Here is a 17,650-nt window from a genome sequence, read left to right as displayed (position 1 = left end):
CTCAAAGGCAATCTTAGATAAGGAATGTATTAAAGTGAAATACACTGTAAACTGTAAATTAAAAACTATCAGAAGGCCGGCAGGGTGGCTTATACCTGTAATCCCAGCACTTTGGGAGGCCAAAGTAGGAGGCTCACTTGAGCCCAGGAGTTTGAGACCAGCCTGGGTAAAATAGCGAGACCCTGTCTCTACGGCACACCTGTAGTCCCAGCTACTCAGGAGGCTGAAGTGGGAGGTTCACTTGAGCCCTGGAGGTTGAGGCTGCAGTGAGCCATGATCATGCCACTGCACTCCATACCTTTCCTCACCCATCATAAGGGTCATGGCCAACACTTCTACAACAAAAGACAGGTTAACAAGAGAAAAGTGTAACAAATTAATTTAATGTAAGTCTTATGTGACACAGGAGCCTTCAGAAGTAAAGACCCAGAGAAAGCTGTCCATTTGTATGCCTAGATTCAACAGAGTGGACATCCATGTAGAAATGTGATTGTACAAAAAGAGAATGAACTAATAGTAATAGACTGAGTGTGGAAACCCAGCAAGGCCTGTCCAGATTCGTCTTGACCTCTCTGTGTAGCATTCCTTCCACACCCAGGTATAGAGCAGACTTCTCTGGAATGAGAGTCTTCAAATGAGAAGGGAGAGAGTGACCCTTCTTGGTTTCATGGCTTACTTTGTGGGGAAAGGAGTTCTGGTTTATATGACTAGCTTAGGGTGAGTAACAGGGATAGGAGACAGCAGGACAGAAGTTCAGTGAGAGACTTTGCTTCTCAGGCTTGCCAATCTCCTTTAGTTCAAAGTACTCAGCATGGGGGCCAGGTGCAGTGGCTCACTCCTGTAATCCCAGCACTTTGGGAAACTGAAGCAGGGGGATCACTTGAGCCCAGGAGTTCGAGACCAGCCTGAGCAATGGGATGAAACTCCATCGCTACAAAACACTTTTTTTTGTTGTTGTTAACTAGCCAGGTGTGGTGGTGTGCACCTGTAGTCCCAGCTACTTGGGAGGCTGAGGTGGGAGGACAGCTTGAGCCAGGAGATTGAGGCTGCAGTGAACTGTGAGTGATCAAGAGCCATTGCACTCCAGTTTGGGCAATAGAGTAAGACCTTATCCCCCCCGAAAAAAAAAAGAAAAAAGAAAAGAAAACACAAAGTGTTACCAGAAAGGGGCCCCAATCCCGACCCCAGGAGAGGGTTCTTGGACCTCACACAAGAAAGAATTTGGGGTAAGTCCATACAGTAAAGTGAAAGCAAGTTTATTAAGAAAGTAAAGGAATAAAAGAATGGCTACTCCATAGACAGAGCAGCACTGAGGGCTTCTGGCTGGCCACTTTTATGGTCATCTCCTGATTATATGCTAAACAAGGGGTAGATTATTCATGAGTTTTCCAGGAAAAGGGTGGGCAGTTCCTGGAAATGAGGGTTTCTCCACTTTTTAGACGATAGGGTAACTTCCCGACCTTGGCATGGCATTTGTAAACTGTCAAGGCACTGGTGGGAGTTGTCTCTTAGCATGCTAATGTATTATAATTAGCGTATAATGAGTAGCTACGATGACCAGAGGTCACTTTCATCGCATCTTGGTTTTTGTGTGTTTTGGTCAACTTCTTTACCACATCCTTTTACCAGCAAGGTGTTTGTGACCTGTATCTTGTGCTGACCTGCTATCTTATCCTGACTTAGAATGCCTAACCTCCTGGGAATGCAGCCCAGTAGGTTTCAGCCTTATTTTACCCACCCCGTATTCAAGATGCGAGTCGCTGTGGTTCGAACACCTCTGACAAAAGTACTCAGCATGCCAAAGCACCATACTTTGGGGTATCATTTTCTGAGCCCCAACAAATGTATGTGCCAGACACTGTGTTAAGCCCTGGAGATTATGGTTCACGTTTGGCCGAGTTAATCAAGGAAAGCTTCATGAAAAATGTAGGATTTCGACAAAGTGTATAGTAAGACATATAATAACTATATCTGGTTTCATTAATTTGAGCTGGATTTTGAAGAGTGAACAGAATTCTGTGTTGGGGAACTCAAACTGAGAAGCAATATACGGAAAAGCATCAACATTTATTCATGACGAGGTTAACCATAAGAAATCATGGCAAGAAAGCTAAAAATAGTTAAATATTAGATTGAAGAAGGACATGAATAAAAAGTTGATGTTGGGGACCAGTCACAGTGGCTCATGCCTGTAATCCAGCACTGTGGAGGGCTGAGACAGACAAATCACTTGAGGTTACGAGTTCAAGGCTAGCCTGGCCAACAAGGTGAAACCCTATCTCTACAAAAAATAAAAAAATTAGCCAGGCACAGGAGAATTGCTTGAACCCGGGAGGTGGAGGTTGCAGTGAGCCGAAATTGCGCCACTGCACTCCAGCCTGGGTGACGGAGCATGACACCGTCTCAAGAAAAAAAAAAAAAAAATTAGCCAGTCATGGTGGCACACACAGCTATGGGAGGCTGAGGTGGGAGGATCACCTGAGCCTAGGGAGGTCCAGGCTGGCAGTAAGCCAAGCACCACTGCACTTCAGCCTGGGTGACAGAGTGAGACCTTGTCTCAAAAAAAAAAAAAAGGTTCTGACAGGTATGTACTGAGATATTTTAATAAAGGTATGATATGATTAGATTATATTGTACATCTGTAGAATCTAATGTATAGGAGATAGGATGAAAAGTGTGAAAAGTTCCAGTGAAGGATTTATTAAGGGGAAAAAAAAGTGTCAAAAGTGAATGGAGATTAGACACATGGAAATGGCGAGTATCAAAGCCACAAATGAATATTTTAGCTGTGGTATTTATACTTGAAGACTAAAATGAACTGTCTCGGAATTGGCATTTTGCAGAAAGTTGTGTTTCCCATCACTGGAGAGTTTCCCTGTCTTCCTCTTGGTTTAGTTGCAGACATCACTGCTCTGCATGCATCTCCTTAGAACAAGGCCACACTCCTCCATAACCACAGTGACAGGATGTCATTATTTCACTCTCAAAATTTAAATAACTGAAGTGTTGAACTAGAGGCAGAACCTCTGTGTGACAGTTTCTTTTGGCAGCATCAGGTGACAGGTTTGATGATCCTGAGGACCAAAGTCATTCCCCAGCTCAGTACCCATTCATAAACTGTGCATTCCCGGTTTGTAGCTACATAGGTACTAAAAGTAGCTTTCATAAACTTTTATAAACTTTTATAACAACTTGACAGAGCAGTTTTATGTCTGCATAAAATTACTAATCTAAGGGCCAGGCACAGTGGCTTACGCCTGTAATCCCAGCACTTTGGGAGGCCAAGGCAAGTGGATCACCTGAGGTCGGGAGTTCAAGACCAGCCTGACCAACATGGAGAAACCCCATTTCTACTACAAATACAAAATTAGCCAGGCATGGTGGCACATGCCTGTAACCCCAGCTACTCGGGAGGCTGAGGCAGGAGAATCGCTTGAACCCGGGAGGTGGAGGTTGTGGTGAGCAAAGAGCACACCATTGCACTCCAGCCTGGGCAACAAGAGCGAAACTCCATCTCAAAAAAAAAAAAAAAATTACTAATCTAACAATAAAAAAACTAGAGTTGGCTGGGCGCAGTGGCTCATGCCTATAATCCCAGCACTTTGGGAGGGTGAGGTGGGTGGATCACAAGGTCAGGAGATCGAGACCATCCTGGCCAACATGGTAAAACCTCGTCCCTACTAAAATACAAAAAATTAGTCGGGCATGGTGGCGTGTGCCTGTAGTCCTGGCTACTAGGGAGGCTGAGGCAGAGGAATCACTTGAACCCAGGAGGCAGAGGTTGCAGTGAGCCGAGATCGCGCCACTGCACTCCAGCCTAGGTGACAGAGCGAGACTCCATCTCAAATAAACAAACAAATAAATAAATAAAAATTTAAAAACTAGAGTTTATACTTTTTTTTTTTGAGACGGAGTTTCACTCTTTCACCCAGGCTAGAGCAAAGTGGCATGATCTCGGTTCACTGCAACCTCCGCCCGCCACCCTCCCACCCCTTTCCACCCACGGTTCAAGTGATTCTCCTGCCTCAGCCTCCCGAGTAGCTGGGATCACAGGCGCCCGCCATCACGCCCAGCTAATTTATGCATTTTTAATAGAGATGGGGTTTCATTATGTTGGCCAGGCTGGTCTCAAACTCCTGACCTAATGTGATCCACCTGCCTCAGCCCGCCAAAGTGCTAGGATTACAGGCATGAATCACCGTGCCTGGCCTTAGAGTTTATACTTTCTATGTCATCAGTTATTTTATTTTATTACACTGGGAATTCATTTTTACTGTATTTTACAAAAGTACCGGTCCACTAGAATTTTTTGTTTTTTTGGAGAAGGGGTCTCACTCTGTCACCCAGGCTGGCATGCAGTGGTAAGATCCTGGCTCACTGCAACCTCTGCCTCCTGGGTTCAAGCAACTGTCCTGCCTCATCCTCCCAAGTAGTTGGGATTACAGGCATGCGCCACCACACCTGACTCATTTTTTTGTATTTTTAGTAGAGACAAAGTTTCACCATGTTGGCCAGGCTGGTCTCGAACTCCTGAACTCAAATGATCCGCCCGCCTTGGCCGCCCAAAGTGCCAAGATTACAGGCGTGAGCCACTGTGCCCAGCCCAGAAATTTTTTTTTTTAAATACTGGTCTTTCACAAATTGAGAATCACTGTTCTACAGTTCTTTTTTTCCAGCTTGGTGAACGTGTGATGCTATAGGTAATTGTAAGTTGCCCAATAACACACTATTGCATAAGGGCTATTTGATTAGGAGTCATATTCAAACTCATCAACCACAGCACTGATGGGGTCAAATTAGCAACAATAATTTGAATTTCATTGGTTCATCTACCTACCAAGCCTACTAAGGTAGTCAGGACATCTCCAGCCTTCTGGGAGTCCCAGAAGGGCAAGGGTCTCTCACTAACTCAAATCCTCCTCTCCCAGGACCCCTTCCTCTGCTCTGCTATTCTAGGTACTGCAGACACCTACCAGGATTTGTATGTGTGTGTTTACTTTGTCTTCTGGGTTTTCTTGAGACAGGGTCTTGCTCTATTGCCCAGGCTGGAGTGCAGTGACGCAATCATGGCTCACTGTAGACTCAAGCTTCTGGATTCAAGCCATCCTCCCACATCAGCCCCCTGAGTAGCTGGTACTACAGGTGCATGCCATCATGCCGGGCTAATTTTTGCATTTTTTGTAGAGACGGGATTTTGCCATGTTGCCCAGGCTGGTTTCTAACTCCCAAGTTCAAGCGATCCGCCCAACTTGGCCTAGCAAAGTGCTGGGATTACAAGCATGAGCCACCATGCCCTGCCAAAATTTGGGATACAAACAAAACAGCCAAAGTCATAGTACAGTCAGAAGAAATGGAGATCATTGTGTTAGGGGAACCCCGAAGCAGACTGCTTGTGCCCAATATCATATGGTTTTTAGTGAAACAGCCCTTTATGTTTTTACTCAGAGCTCTGTTTCTCTTAGGGATCCAGACATGCTTTCATGGGCCTAGACTGGCGACAGATTTGAGTAACAGCTACCCCACGTTGCATTTATTACTCTCCATTCAATGACTAAGTCTTTCTTGTAGGGCTTCTCTAATTCTCTCTTCCACTAAAATGAGTTCTGTTCCAGGAAGCAGCTTCAGCCCCCATGGCAGCAGGTTTCTTGTAGTCCTGCCTCACCAGTTTGCCAGACATGCCCAGACATGCTTGAGCCCAGCAACAGACCCAGCTTAGACTGGAGCTGAGATTCCTACTATACTACAAACGACATACTTCTGAAAAATTCTCTAAAATTGGCAGCTGTGTTACATTTTGCACTTTTATTTTAGGCTCCTTTATTTAGGTTCTGTGTGTTGATATTGCCATGGTGAGCAAGATCAATAGCAGCATAATGACCTCATTCTCTGAGTGACTTGGACTTTAAAGAAAGTATGCATAAAAAGAGATAACATCTTACAGGATGATGGAAATGATAGGATCTTAAAGCTGGAAAGAACTAGAAATCTGATGCAAGTTTTCCCATTCTGTAGATTGTAATCCAACCAAAACATGACCAAATAATGATTATAGTTTTTGAGTTAAAGTCTATCAGTGTAGCCATTTTGAAACTTAACTGCTTTGGCTGACACCCGTCCACCATAAGGAGGTCATATGTAGGTGTGGTATTAGTAGTTCTCACTTTGAATTTAGTAAAATGACTTTTCTATAAACTTCAGATAAAAAGATAGGCAAAATGTGAAAGGTGAATAGCATAGCTGCCACATTTTTTGTCTTTTCGTGTATTTTATATCTGACTTGCCAAAAAACTTCATTTGATGTTCAAAACTCTCTCGATTATTAAAAAAATTGAAATTGACAGATTGTTTATTGTAACATACAAGTCACAATACCAGTTAGTACTTTATCCATCAAATCCCTGGGAAGGTAGGGTAGAAAAACCTAAACTTAATATTTAATAAGTGAAATATAAAATAAAAGTCTATCAGCAGTCTGGATAAATCAACTTGGCCTTCAGTCAAAATAAAGCAACCAGCCCTCCTTTCTTAAGTATGTATGGCAGCTATTTTCCTTGCTAGCTTTAGTCATACCCCTATTTTTCCTCCTTTTTCACTTTCTCCCTTATTTCTTTACTTGCCTGTATATCTATTTTGTCATGTCTACATCTTGGTAAACTACCTTAAATAAACCTTAAATAATTTTTTTCTTTTTTTTTTTTTTAGACAGGGTCTGGCTCTATTGCCTGGACTGGAGTGCAGTGGCTCACTGCAACCTCAACCTCTGGGGCTCAAGCTATCCTTCCGCCCCAGCCTCCTGAGTAGCTGTAACTACAGGAATGCGCCATCACACCCGGCTAAAAATCTCCTTAAGCTGATAAGCAACTTCAGCAAAGCCTCAGGATACAATATCGATGTGCAAAAATCACAAGCATTCTTATACACCAATAACAGACAGACAGAGAGCCAAATCATGAGTGAACTCCCATTCACAATTGCTTCAAAGAGAATAAAATACCTAGGAATCCAACTTACAAGGGATGTGAAGGACCTCTTCAAGGAGAACTACAAACCACTGCTCAATGAAATAAAAGAGGATACAAACAAATGGAAGGACATTCCATGCTCATGGGTAGGAAGAATCAATATCGTGAAAATTGGCCATACTCCCCTAGGTAATTTATAGATTCAATGCCATCCCCGTCAAGCTACCAATGACTTTCTTCACAGAAATGGAAAAAACTACTTTAAAATCCATATGGAACCAAAAAGCCTGTATTGCCGAGTCAATCCTAAGCCAAAGGAACAAAGCTGGAGGCATCACGCTACCTGACTTCAAACTATACTACAAGGCTACAGTAACCAAAACAGCATGGTACTGGTACCAAAACAGAGATATAGACCAATGGAACAGAACAGAGCCCTCAGAAATAATGCCACATATCTACAACTATCTGATCTTTGACAAACCTGACAAAAACAAGAAATGGGGAAAGGATTCCTGTTTAATAAATGGTGCTGGGAAAACTGGCTAGCCATATATAGAAAGCTGAAACTGGATCCCTTCCTTACACCTTATACAAAAATCAATTCAAGATGGATTAAAGACTTAAATGTTAGACCTAAAACCATAAAAACCCTAGAAGAAAACCTAGGCAATACCATTCAGGACATAGGCATGGGCAAGGACTTCATGTCTAAAACACCAAAAGCAATGGCAACGAAAGCCAAAATTGACAAATGGGATCTAATTCAACTAAATAGCTTCTGCAGAGCAAAAGAAACTACCATCAGAGTGAACAGGCAACCTACAGAATGGGAGAAAATTTTTGCAATCTACTCATCTGACAAAGGGCTAATATTCAGAATCTACAATGAACTCAAACAAATTTACAAGAAAAAAAAAACCCCCATCAACAAGTGGGCAAAGGATATGAACAGACACTTCTCAAAAGAAGACATTTATGCAGCCAAAAGACACATGAAAAAATGCTCATCATCACTGGCCATCAGAGAAATGCAAATCAAAACCACAATGAGATACCATCTCACACCAGTTAGAATGGCAATCATTCAAAAGTCAGGAAACAACAGGTGCTGGAGAGGATGTGGAGAAATAGGAACACTTTTATACTGTTGGTGGGACTGTAAATCAGTTCAACCATTGTGGAAGTCAGTGTGGCGATTCCTCAGGGATCTAGAACTAGAAATACCATTTGACCCAGCCATCCCATTACTGGGTATATACCCAAAGGATTATAAATCATGCTGCTATAAAGACACATGCACACGTGTGTTTATTGCGGCACTATTCACAATAGCAAAGACTTGGAACCAACCCAAATGTCCACCAGTGATAGACTGGATTAAGAAAATGTGGCACATATACACCAAGGAATACTATGCAGCCATAAAAAAGGATGAGTTCATGTCCTTTGTAGGGACATGGATGAAGCTGGAAACCATCATTCTCAGCAAACTATCACTAGGACAAAAAACCAAACACCGCATGTTCTCACTCATAGGTGGGAATTGAACAATGAGAACACATGGACACAGGAAGGGGAACATCACACACCGGGGCCTGTTGTGGGGTGAGAGGATTGGGGAGGGATAGCATTAGGAGATACACCTAATGTTAAATGACGAGTTAATAGATGCAGCACACCAACATGGCACATGTATACACATGTAACAAACCTGCACGTTGTGCACATGTATCCTAAAACTTAAAGTATAATGAAAAAAAAAATTGTAGAGATGGGGTTTTGTCACGTTGCCCAGGCTGGGCTCGAACTCCTGGGCTCAAGCAGTCCTCTCACTTTGGCCTCCCAACGTGCTGGAATTACAGGCATGTGCCACCAGGCCCCGCCTAAATGATTTTTTAAAGTAAATTTTCTTTCCTTTTTTTTTTTGAGATGGAGTTTCACTCTTGTAGCCTAGGCTGCAGTGCAATGGTGTGATGTCGGCTCACTGTAACCTCCGCCTCCCAGGTTCAAGGGATTCTCCTGCCTCACCCTCCCAAGTAGCTGGAACTACAGGTGTGCACCACCACACCCAGCTAATTTGTTGTATTTTTAGTAAAGACAGGGTTTCACCATGTTGGCCAGGCTGGCCTGAAACTCCTGACATCAGGTGATCCGCCCACCTCAGTCTCCCAAAGTGCTGGAATTACAGGCGTGAGTAACCGCACCCAGCCTTTTGTTTCTGTTTTTGCAGAACCTGCTAATCCTCCTTCCTCCTCCCTAACACCACATGTGTCTGATTCCTATCTCCTTCCTGTTCATGGGCTGGGACACAGACATGATGGTGAAGGTGAAGCAACCTCAGCCATGCATACCATCACCACATTGGAGACGGACAGAACCACAAAAGAAACATGGACCTCTAGATGACCTCATTTTGCAATGCCATCCACCCCGTGGACTGAAAACTCAGACATTTTGTAAGGGAGAAGGAAATCTTTTATCCAGTTTGTCTCTTTTATTTTTTTGAGACAGGGTCTTGGTTTTTTGCCCAGGCTGGAGTGCAGTGGTGCAATCTCGGCTCATTGCTGCCTTGACCTCCCAGGACCCAGGTGATCCTCCCGCCTGTCTCCCAAGTAGCAGGGACTAAAGGCACATGCCACCATGCCAGCTAATTTTTGTATTTTTTTGTGGAGACAGAGTTTTGCCATGTTGCCAAGGCTGGTCTCGAACTCCTGAGCTCAAGCGATCCACCAGCCTCAGCCTCTAAAAGTGCTGGGATTACGGGAGATCACACCATTGCACTCCAGCCTGGGCAACAAGAGAGAAACTTCGTCTCAGAAAAAAGAAAAAAAAATCCTAATTAGTGCAGGTAAAATAAACACACAAATGTGATTTTTTTTAATTCCCAGAAAACAGAGGCTCTGAGGAGTAAAATCCTTCAATTTCCTGTCCTTCCCACCCTACTATCTATAAACTCATCTCTGTCCTTGCCTATTGTTTCCTTCACTATAAAAGCCAAAGCTTTCTACTATGACAGACTCTTAGGTGTTCTAAAAAAAATAATAAAAATACTATGTTTGTATGTATGGTTTTTTGCCTCCTTGTTTTGGGGAATTTTAGAGAAACAAGGTCAATAGGAAAGGTTACTTATTATGGAAATTCGCTCATAGAAGTCCAGCAACCTACTGTCTACAAGCTGGAGAACCAGGAAAGCTGGTTATGTAATTCAGACCAAGTTCAAAGGCTGAGAATTGGATGGAGTCACTGGTATAAGTCCCAGAGTCTAAACCAGAAGTTTCAAACATAGGAGAAGATGCATGTCACACCTCAAGAACAGAGAGAGTTCACCCTTCCTCTGCGTTTTTTTTTTTTTTTTTTTGAGACAGACTCACTATGTTGGCCAAACTGGAAAGCAGTGGCGCATTCTCGGCTCACTGCAACCTCTGCCTCCCGGGTTCAAGAAGCGATTCTCCTGCCTCAGCTTCCAGAGTAGCTGGGGCTACAGGCACATGCCAACACACCCGGCTAACTTTTGTATTTTTAGTAGAGATGGGGTTTCACCATGTTGGCAAGGATGGTTTCAAACTCCTGACCTCATGTGATCCACCTACCTCAGCCTCCCAAAGGGATTACAGGCATAAGCCACCGTGCCCGACCTTCCTCTGCCTTTTTATTCTATCGAATCCTCAATCAGTTGGATAATGCTTGCCCACAAATCCTCAATCAATTGGATAATGCTTGCCCACATTTATGAGTGTAGATCTTTACTCAGTTTACAGATTCCAACACTAATCTCTTCTGGAAACGTCCTCACAGACAGTCTCAGAAATAATGTTTTTTGGTTATTTTGTTTGTTTTTGAGTCTCGCTCTGTTGCCCACGCTGAAGTGCAGTGGCATGATCTTGGCCCACTGCAACCTCCGCTTCTTGGGTTCAAGCAATTCTCCTGCCTCAGCCTCCTGAGTAGCTGGGATTACAGGTGCACACCACAGCCGGCTAATTTTTGTATTTTTAGTAGAGACGGGGTTTCACCATGTTGGCCAGGCTGGTCTTGAACTCCTGACCTCAGGTGACCCTCCCTCCTCGGCCTCCCAAAGTGCTGGGATTACAGGAGTGAGTCACCACGCCTGGCCAGAAATAATGTTTAACCAGCTATCTGGGCACCCCTTAGTCCACTCAAGGTTGACACATAAAATTAACCATCACACCTCTCTTCTTCGGTACACGGCAGCTCAGCTGGAGACCACATTTCCCAGACTCTTTTATGCTGTCTTACACCCAGTTAATTAACCTAAGCATATTTAGTTAATCTAAGTGTTGGAATTTTTTAGGTAGATAACAGTAGTTACCAAAGAATTGTGAATATAACCGATTCTGTAAAGTCAGTGGAATTTCAGCTCTCTCCTCTGTCCTTTTAGGTGCTGTTGAATGACAGATGCACTCAAGACAGACAAACACATTTCAGGAGCAGTATCATGTGCCCTCTAGTCACCATCATTGAATTAGAAATCCCAACATAGGGTTGGCTGTGGTGGCTCATGCCTGTAATCCCAGCACTTTGGGAGGCTGAAGTGGGTGATCACTTGAGCTCAGGAGTTTGAGATCAGCCTGGGCAACATGGTGAAACCCCGTTTCTACAAAAAATATAAAAATTAGCCAGTTGTGGTGGTGCACGCCTGTAGTCCCAGCTACTCGGGAGGCTGAGGTGGGAGGATCGCTTGAGCCAGGAGGCAAAGCTTGCAGTGAGCCATGATGGTGCCACTGCATTCCAGCCTGGGAAACAGAGCAAGACCCTGTCTCAAAAAGAAAAACAGAAATCCCACCATAGGACAGCTTGGGAATCAAGCATCAGAAAGCATCCTAAGATATCAGATAACAAAATTTGCTGTTCATGCAAACATAAGGAAAGTCTCCCAACTATTACAGACAATCCTCATACCTTGAATACCTTTAATTCCACTTTTTTTTTTTTTTTTTTTTTTGAGATGGAGTCTCACTCTGTCTCACTCAGGCTGGAGTGCAGTGGCAGGATCTCGGCTTGCTGCAGCCTACACCTCCCAGGTCAAGTGATTCTCCTGTCTCAGCCTTCCAAGTAGCTGGGACTACAGGGGTGTGCCATCATACCCGGCTAATTTTGTATTTTTAGTAGAGACAGGGTTTCAGCATGTTGGCCAGCCTGGTCTCGAACTCTCAAACTCCTGACCTCAGGTGATCCACCCAGCTTGCCTTCCCAAAGTGCTGGGATTACAGCATGAGCCGCCAGGCCTGGCCTATTTCACCTATTTGATCCACCCAGCTCGGCCTCCCAAAGTGCTGGGATTACAGGCATGAGCCACCGTACCTGGCCTAATTCCACTATTTCTAATATTCATCATGCTATTTAACAAATCACTAGCTTCACCAATACAAAACACATTTTAACATTCAAAATACCAGCTAGCATGATGTTATAGAGGTATTAACAGTAGAAGAATTTATTAGCAGTAATCTCTGTGTATGGTCCCTTTCTGATGTAATGCTAGCTTGACTTCCTTTCCCGTGTGCTGGAACAGGACTGTGTCGTTGACCCACCTTCAACATGTGGAGACGGTGAAGCAACAATATGGAAGGAAGGTGGGTCCCTGAGTGACTTGTGGTGCAAAGTTGCATGCCAGTTTAGTGGCTAGACTGTTACATGACACAGAAAAATAAACCTCTATCTTATTTAAGCTACTATATTTTAAGGTCTTTGTTTGTTTGTTTGTTCTGAGATGGAGTCTCACACTGTCACCCTGGCTAGAGTGCAGTGGCTCAATCTCAGCTCAATGCAACCTCCACCTCCTGGGTTCAAGCGATTCTCCCGCCTCAGCCTCCTGAGTAGCTGGGCCTACAGGTGCACACAACCATGCCTGGCTAATTTTTTGTATTTTTAGTAGAGATGGGGTTTCACCATGTTGGCCAGGCTGGTCTTGAACTCCTGACCTCAAGTGATCCACCCACCTTGACTTCCCAAAGTGCTGGGATTGTAGGTGTGAGCCACCGCACAAGTACCCTAGCTAGGGTACTTTTTTTAAAAAATGACATCTTAGGCCGGGCGCGGTGGCTCACGCCTGTAATCCCAGCACTTTAGGAGGCTGAGGCGGGCAGATCACGAGGTCAGGAGATCGAGACCATCCTGGCTAACAGGGTGAAACCCCGTCTCTACTAAAAATACAAAAAATTAGCCAGGCGAGGTGGTGGGCGCCTGTAGTCCCAGCTACTCAGGAGGCTGAGGCAGGAGAGTGGCGTGAACCCGGGAGGCACAGCTTGCAGTGAGCCGAGATCGCGCCACTGCACTCCAGCCCGGATGACAGAGCGAGACTCCGTCACAAAAAAAAAAAAAAAAAAAAGACATCTTAGCCTTTACTCAACAAACCTTTACTTTGCATCTTGATCCCATCATCTTTCATGTCCTCTACTCTGTGTTCAACACTGTCCTCTGTACTGGCTCCTTCTCTGCTGTTCATGAGCATGATCAAGTCTTTTCTGTGTTGCATGCTTTGCCACGTTTTCCCCTCTCCTTTTCCTTCCTTGCCACTCTTCTCTTGATTTCTCTGATACCACACTCATTTCAATGATCTATAGCTTTCATGGTTTCTTCTTGATCTCCTTGCTTTTTAAGTATTGATTTCCAAGTCTACCTACTTGGCCCAACTCTCTTCTTATTCTACAAGGTCTTCCTGGTAAATAACATCCATTCTCATGATGCTGATCTCTGCTGAGAGCCTCCCAGATTCATCCTCCATGCTGCCGTACAGCATTGATGCCTCCTTGAGATATGGGACCCTTAATTATACTGGGACCAATATACAAAATTTTATGTGTTTCCGTCTCACATAACATGAGGAGGACTGGACACCTCTCATGTATTTTATTTTTTATTTATTCATTTATTTATTTGTTTTTGAGACAGAATCTCACTCTGTCGCCCAGGCTGGAGTGCAGTGGTGCAATCTCGGCTCACTGCAGCCTCCGTCTCGGGGGTTCAAGCAATTCTCCTGCTTCAGCCTCCTGAGTAGCTGGGATTACAGGCGTAAGCCATGGTGCCCGGCCCCTCTCATGTATTTCACATTAACCTCAGCCTATGTGGCCCTTCAGCAGCTGTCAGATTATTTTAGTAAAGATCAATAGCATCCGCTGATTTATATAAGTGGAAGCTAAACATGCCTGCCCCTGCAACCTTGATATCAGGTAGTAGATTACCATGCAAGTTAGTCTTAGTCCAAATTATTCCAAACGTATTAACTTGTATTAGCAAGTGGGCCCAAAAAAACTCATCTCATCTGCTCATGTAAGCTTGAGGAAATCCTCACTCTGTCTTCAAGCATGCCTAAAGCATCTTGTATGGGAGCTTCACTCTGACGTGGCTGCAGCACTAGCCAAATAGCAGGATCAGCCAATCTTCTATTCAGATCTGTCAGCAGAGGCTTCCAAAAATTGAACTGAAGGCATTGGGGAGGGATGAACAATATGAAATCAAATAGAACTTAGACCTGGAAAGTAGGAGGTTGCTGGGTTTTCTAGCAGCTTATTCACCATATATTGAGTGTCTACTATGTATAAGGCACTGCTCTTAGCACTGGGCATATAGCTGTGAATAAAGTCAACTAATAACTCTGCTCTCATGAAACTTATACTCTGGTCAGATGTTCTTTTTTTTTTTTTTTTTTTTTTTTTTTTGAGACAGAGTCTCACTCTGTCACCCAGCCTGGAGTGCAGTGGCACAATCTCGGCTCACTGCAACCTCTGCCTTCCGGGTTCAAGTGATTCTCCTGCCTCAGCCTCCTGAGTAGCTGGGATTACAGGCATGCACCACCATGCCCAGCTAATATTTTGTATTTTTAGTAGAGATGGGGTCTCAACAAGTTGGCCAGCCTGGTCTCGAACTCCTGACCTCAGGTGATCTGCCCGCCTTGGCCTCCCAAAGTGCTGTGATTACAGCCATGAGCCACCACGCCCGGCCTGGGCAGATGTTCTTACAGCTCTTTCACACAAGAGTTATCAGACTGTGAAATCTTTCTACCCTCCCATATATCTGGAACACCATACATTTCACCAATGAAAACGGATTTCTACAAAAATTAACCAGGCATGGTGGCACATGCCTGTAATCCCAGCTACTCAGGAGGCTGAGGCAGGAGAATCGCTTGAATCTGGGAGGTGGACGTTGCAGTGAGCCAATATTGCACCACTGCACTCCAGCTTGGGCAACAAGAGCAAAACTCTGTCTCAAAAAAAAAAAATGTATTTCTAGCATCCCTTTTGCTAATTACTTAACCTTCCGGTATAAATTTTAATAAAAATCCTTGAAATGCCTAAGTAGCCACCTGGGGAGTATGGATTTTCTGATTAGGGCATTTCAAACTATAACCAACCAGCCCCAGGGTGTGAATTCCTAATAGGGTAACTCTAATAATAACTAACTTCCTTTCAAGTGTAGATTAAAGTTAATTTACACACGAGTACATTACAGTGTTTATAAGTAGGTATTTTAAAGTAAATTATAACAAAGGCAATATAACAACATGACAGGAAATATGGTTGCCCAGATCTTCCAAGTATGACATACTGGTTTTATAAAGTTTCTTTCCCCTCCCCCCTCCACCCAGAGTCTTGCTCTATCACCCAGGCCAGAGTGCAGTGGCGCAATCTCAGCTCACTGAAAGCTCTGCCTCCCAGGTTGAAGTGATTCTCCTGCCTCAGCCTCCCGAGTAGCTGGGACCACAGGTGCGAGCCACCACACCCAGCTAATTTTTGTGTTTTTAATAGAGGTGGGGTTTCTCCATGTTGGCCAAGCTAGTCTCGAACTCCTGTGATCCACCTGTCTCAGCCTCCCAAAGTGCTGGGATTACAGGCGAGAGCCACCACACCTATCCTTGATATACTGTTTTTTAAATACTGAAGATATTTGTACTGTAGGTAAATTCTACTGTGTGAGTTCCTGGAACACCCTCCTCATGCTAAATAGCTTCCTTAGCCTCCCCACCATCAAACAACTAACTACAGGAACAACAACATGCACATCAGGGGCCTCCAGGCCCCCCTGCTATGTGACAAGGTTTGCATCCATTCTGAATGTTTCGTTTTCTTTTTTGAATGTTTCCTTTTTGTTTTATTTTTTTGAGACAGAGTCTCACTCTGTAATCCATGTTGGAGTGCAGTAGCATGATTATAGCTTACTGCAGCCTCAACCTCCTGGGCTCAAGTGACTCTCCCACCTCAGCCTCCCAAATAGCTGGGACCACAGGCACATACCACAATGCCCAGCTAATTTTTCTTTTCTTCATTTGTTTGTTTTTTTTTTTTTTTTTTGTAGAGACAGGGTTTCATTTCACCATATTTCCCAGACTGGTCTCGAACTCCAGGGTTCAAGCAATCACCCACCTCAGGCTGCCAAAATACTGGGCCCTCTCATGCCATTCTTGTTTTGTTTTGTTTTGTTTTGAGACAGAGTCTTGCTCTGTCACCCAGGCGGGAGTACAGTAGTGCAATCTTAGCTCACTGCAACTTCCACTTCCTGGGTTCAAGCAATTCTTCTGGCTCAGCATCCTGAGTAGCAGGGATTACAGGTGTCCAGCACTACGCCCAGCTAATTTTTGTATTTACAGTAGAGATAGGGTTTCACTATGTGGCCAGGCTGGTCTCGAACTCCTGACCTCAGATGATCCTTCCACCTTGGTCTTCCAAAGTGCTTGGATTACAGGTGTGAGTCACCTCGCCCAACCCCTCTCAAGCCATTCTAATTAGTGAATAGCACTCTTACTCAAATCTTCAGCCATGAAGAAACTGAGAAGATTTTCTGAATCTCAACCTTAAATACCCTGGGGAAGAAATTTTCAACATCCCAGGTTGGGCCTGGGACTTACGCCAAAATTTACTGGGATTGGCTGTGCCACAGGACCTTGACATGGGAGGCTGCTTGTGGGGTGGGGTGATGGAGATGCCTGCAGACAATCTGCAGGTGTCCATGGCAGGGTTACTGGATTGCCCCAGTGTCAGCATTTTGCCAGGAAGGTCAATCAAGAGGGCAAAGAACCAAAACAGTTAAAGGTGTAAGCAGGATAGTGGACACGGAACGTAAGTTGGATAGAAAGGGAAGTAGAAACAGGACTTTATTAAATTATGTGTAATAGACAATTTTACTTACATAAAAAGAGCTATTGGCCAGGCGCAGTGGCTCAAGCCTGTAATCCCAGCACTTTGGGAGGCAGAGGCAGGCAGATCACAGGAGTTCAAGACCAGCCTGGCCAACACAGCAAAACCCTGTCTCTACTAGAAATAGAAAAATTAGCAAGGCATGGTGGTGCACACCTGTAATCCCGGCTACTTGGGAGGCTGAGATAGGAGAATCTCCTGAACCCGGGAGGTAGAGACTGTAGTGAGCCGAGATTGCACCACCGTACTCCAGCCTGGGTGACAGAGTGAGACTCTGTCTCAAAAAAAAAAAAAAAAAAAAAAAAAAAAATGGTCAGCACAGTGGCTCATGCCTGTAATCCCAGCACTTTGGGAGGCCAAGGCGGGTGGATCACCTGAGGTCAGGAGTTCGAGACCAGCCTGGCCAACGTGGTGAAACCCCGTCTCTACTAAAAATACAAAAAAAAAATTAGCCAATCAAGGTGTCGGGTGCCTGTAATCCCAGCTACTGGGGAGGCTGAGGCAGGAGAATCCCTTGAACCTGGGAGGCGTAAG

This window comes from Pan paniscus, chromosome 10 (assembly GCF_029289425.2).
Source record: "Pan paniscus chromosome 10, NHGRI_mPanPan1-v2.0_pri, whole genome shotgun sequence".
In the NCBI taxonomy this organism is placed as follows: Eukaryota; Metazoa; Chordata; class Mammalia; order Primates; family Hominidae; genus Pan; species Pan paniscus.
The sequence above is the reverse complement of the archived record's forward strand: the minus strand, read 5'-3'. Positions refer to the sequence as shown.